Source organism: Manis javanica, chromosome 2, assembly GCF_040802235.1.
Source record: "Manis javanica isolate MJ-LG chromosome 2, MJ_LKY, whole genome shotgun sequence".
NCBI classification, from domain to species: Eukaryota; Metazoa; Chordata; class Mammalia; order Pholidota; family Manidae; genus Manis; species Manis javanica.
The window spans coordinates 25,179,229-25,183,809 of NC_133157.1; the positions used below are offsets into that span (position 1 = coordinate 25,179,229).

At 42.0% G+C, this 4,581-nt stretch overlaps 1 long non-coding RNA gene across 1 annotated transcript; it reads left to right on the plus strand.

Moving 5' to 3' along the window:
- Window positions 1-475: 475 nt before the first annotated feature.
- On the plus strand, window positions 476-3,604 carry LOC140844972 (uncharacterized). Its single transcript, XR_012123567.1, has 4 exons — window positions 476-644; window positions 776-913; window positions 1,490-1,574; window positions 3,397-3,604. It is a non-coding gene; the product is annotated as an uncharacterized lncRNA (long non-coding RNA).
- The last annotated feature ends 977 nt before the right edge of the window (window positions 3,605-4,581 follow it).

The window sequence follows — 4,581 nt, forward strand, 5'->3', positions numbered from 1 at the left end:
ACGCTGCCTTTTCCTTACCTGGGGTGGAAGTCCAAAAGCTGAAAGCTGGCTCCCACGGCCCTTTGCGCACAGCCACACCGCTGTGAAAGCTCAGAGACTGCTCACTGCAGTCACAGAAACAGCACTTCGGGCCCGGCCATTCACAGTTCACAAAGCCTCCACACATTTCATTTTGATTTTCACAATAGCTCTCTGAAGGTTTCATTCATTCAACTGAGAGAGTGCCAGCTACATGGTCTCTATCTTCACGGAGGGAGGTATTAAGATATTACTGAATTATTACTAATTATTAACTGTTTTTACAGTTACTCAGCAAACATTATTTGCATCCACTGTGTGTGCTGGGCACTGAGCAAGTCCGTGAAGGTACCCATATGAACAAAAGCCTGGTCCTTACCTGAGAGGAGCTCACAGCTGCTGAGGATGCACACGTGCGAACTGCGTTTCCTGAACAGTCGTCACACAGTGTGAACACAGAGTTTGAACCCAGTGTGTGGGGGCTCAAGGGAGAAAGGTGCTGAGCCTGCCTGAAGAGCCAGGAAATCCTGCCCACAGAAAGCGACAGTTGGGCGGCGTTCTGCGGGGTGACCGGGAGTTTACCGGGCAGATGGAGGGGCAGCCGGAGCAGCAGTGGGAACAGACAGGTAGAGGAAGGGTGTTTGTGCGTGGCTAGAACACAGTGCTGGCTGGGCAGCAGGGAGAGATGGAATTCAACAGACAGGAAGAGAGTGGGCTGTGAAGTGCCTTGACAAAAGAATTTATCTTTGTTCTGTAGGCAGCCGTGAGGCTTCGCATTAAGTGCTCTAGATAGAGGACTGTCATGGCCGCATTTTTAAAAAGAGATCACTCTGGCAACAGCAGAGAGAGTCTACTGGAAATAAGAAAGATCAGAGTAAAGGAAAATAGTTAAGAGGTAATTCCAAAGTCCAGAGCTCTGAATTAACATGTATTCACTTCAACCATCCACATGTGCCATTACCACCGAGGACTCTGCTCACAGCGAGACATCACTCCTGTCATATCAGCTCAGCCTCTCCTTTGGGAAAAGCAAACACTTCACAAATGATCCATCCATTTGGTTAATTGTATTCTTTTATCAGAGGGACAATCTCTTCCCAGATTTCTCAGCCACTGTCTGAATCCCAAGGTCAGAATCACCAGGGTAATTAGCCAGGCCTTCATTAGCCAGGGCAACCCAACACATGCTCTGAGCGCCCAAAAAACAAGGATTTACAAAAAAATGTATGTGTCGACACATTTTTAAATCATTTTGGAGAAGTCAGAAGTTGGACTTGGCCACATGTATTCTATAATTTACCTTCGTTTTCCACCACATATAACACAGGGAGGAGCCACAGGAGTGGAGGTGGGACAGTGCAATCTTCTCCGCACCTCCATCCCCTAAAGTGTCAGTCTGCCTGATTGTGCCCTTTTCTCTGGCTGTTCCGCCGGTTGCCATCATCACGCCCTTCACTGAACTCTTTTACAGAGAGAGATCCTCACCCACAGCAATGCTGAAGGCATCACAAGCTGCACGAGCGGATATGACTAGCAACTCCTACTGCCAAATGCAGGTGCGAACCCAGTGTAAGTTTACTTGAGCGCAAGATTTGGAACCATGGTTTATCAGATTCTGGTTACCCAACAGCAGTACTAAACTGGGATCCTCTTTGCTGTTAGTGCTGAAGGTCATGGTGACTATTATAGAGCAAGCTTCTTAAACTGTAGGAAACTACTCCAAACTAGAATAATCCCAACACTCTTCCAAGAGATCCTGATTGGAGGCCCATCTTTTCTGTGGAACATCAACTCTGTAGATGGAGGCAGAGAGAAATGAGCAGTTTCAATAACAAAGGGAGTTTGCTGCTCTTCCCAAAATTGTTCCCAAACACTTAGACGATCCAGTAGTCAATACCTCATGATAGCACAGAAATCTGAAAGGTCAAGTCAGGGTCTCTAGGCCACTGTAGTTTAAAATCACACTTCACAACTCCGCTGCTAGTTCAATATTTTTTCTCTGGTCATAAGCCGTGAGGTTTCCAGCAGAGTTCTCTGAGACAATAAAGGTATGTGGTGAGGATTTACTATGTGTTATAAGAATATGCTAAGTGTTTTACATGTATTCTCTAATTTACGTGTCATATCTATAGACCATAAACTACTACTACTACTACTATTATTATTATTGTTGTTGTTGTTATTATTATTATTATTATTATTATTCCTATTTAGCAGGTAAGGAGACTGAAACAGAAAGTCTTTGCTAACTAGGCCAAAGTCATACAGCAAGCAAGTTTTGGAGCCCAGGTTAGAATTTAGGAAACCGAGCTCCAAAACACCTTCTTGACCATTTTGCTAATCTGCTTCTTCCTGCCTGGGAATTTTTAAAATTCCAATATAGAAGTATTTGTAAACTTCAATCTCACCCTCAAATTGTAGGTGAGAAAACAGAGGTGACAGAGGTTAAGTGACTTGCCTCAGGTCACTGAGCTAGTGGTGGCAGAGCTGGAACTGGCCTACAAATCATTACCTCTTTGATCTCTTAACTTGAAATTCTCACTCTGACCTTAGCCTAAGATCATATTATCTTCTCAAGGAAAAGAAAAAAGGGAGGCATGGGGGGCAGGGGGGTCATTTATTGAGCTATTTCTAAGTATTATGTAATCTAAGTACTTTATATTGAACATTCATTTATTCAGGCAACAACCTGGTTAGATTGCATTTCTGCTTCCCTTTCCCACATGAGAAAACAGAGGCTTAAAATGGTTAGGGGAGCCTGAGCTCATCCAAATAGTGAGCAAAGGAGCTGGGGCTCTAGGCCCTGCCTGTGTCCCTGTGACACCCATGCTCCTCTGCCAAGAAGTTAATAGTAGGCTTGCCCCTTGTAAGCATGGATTTCGTTCTGCACCCAATTTTACCAGGTCCTCAATAGCATTAAGGAGTGAAATGGGTCTTGAATCAACACAGACAATCTTCTTCCATCATCCCCTCACAAGATCCTGGCCACTATGATTTAAATTGAATTTTTAAGCAGTTTCCCCAAGGCCCTGTGTCAAATGACTTCTGATGTTCTGGGAAGATTCCTCCCCTTGCTTCTATTCCCTGACTCATCCTACCTGGGCGCAGCACTGAAAAGCCTCACAATTTATTTAAAGGTCACCCACCAGAGAAAATATCTTCTAGACCTTGGTTTGAAATTGTGGGGTGAGCCAGGTCATACTTGAGGTACAGTAAATGTGTTAAATTATTTCCCAAGTATTTGGGGTTTAATATAGCAGCAGAAACCTCTCACTGAAACCCTTCCCCCAACTTTGAAATATGTGTGTACAGCAGAGAAGTTTTTCTGGTTTTGATGCCCTTACACAAATTGTCAACATACTGTATCTTTTTTCACAGCTCTTTGATGTACTTGAAGGAGTTTTCTCCCTTGAACAAGAAGCCACAACTCCAAATGTGTTTAAAACAGAAGCCCTTAAACATTTGAAGTTCAGTTCAGAATTCCTAAGCAGAAACTTGGCAAGAAGTCCTAACTTAAATTAGGAAAAAATCTTCTCCCATCCATGAAGTATAAAATGTAAACTTTCCAATAGAAAACAGACTTTTCACATCCATGTCATGCTGGTCTACCATTTTATTCACTTCTTGTTCCCCATAGAACTTTCTTTTCTACTCATTTCAAAAGCACGGTAAAGACCATTTGGATGTACTGTTCTCATCTGAAACTCAGCAAGCCCAAATCTTAACCTCTAATCTTTTCTTTACCCAGTGCCCTTTGCTTTCTTCATTTCTACCAACAGTCCCAGTCACAGCTCAAAACCTAGACATCAATTCCGTCAAGGACAAGAAGCATGCCTTGACAGTCTTTATATTCCTAGTACTCAGGCAGTGCTGGTACACAGGAGATGCTCAATAAATGTTCATTCAATGAACAGATTTAAAAGTTGTAGTCTCTCTTCCCTCCCCCTTAACCCATGTATCATATCTCTTCAAAGCTCTTGCCATTTGTATTTTACAATATGAGTACCCAAGGGACAAATATGACCCATTTCATCAAGGTGCAGCCTGTTTAAGATTTTTATGAAAACACACACACACATACAATCAACCAAAAATAGAAACTAAGAGGCCAGTGGTTTCAAATAATTATGCATCTGAAGGCAAATTAGGGTCATTCTAAAAGGGTAGACCAAGTATAACTGTCTTGAATTTAGGTATAATTTTAATCTTTACATATTAAATTCCTCTACAAGATCAAGAACAAGTCTAATGGAACATTCCAAAGGATTTCTTACTAAAAAATAAGTATGTGCCAAATATCATTACCTTAAAGTTCTTCTTGGGAGAACCCATAAAATGCCTTTTAAGTTCCTAACCATGCTTTGTAGGGGGAAGCTACTTCTGAAGTTCCCAGGTTTACTTGAGTCCCACTTGAGTCATGTGGCCAAGCAAAACAGAAGCCATTAGTCCTCTTTTAAACTTAAATTTATTATCAATATTAAATGAATAGGCTTCAACTCTATTTCAAATTATGAGGTCTTCTGTAAAAGCAATACATCTCTTCACTTCTTTTCAATTATTACC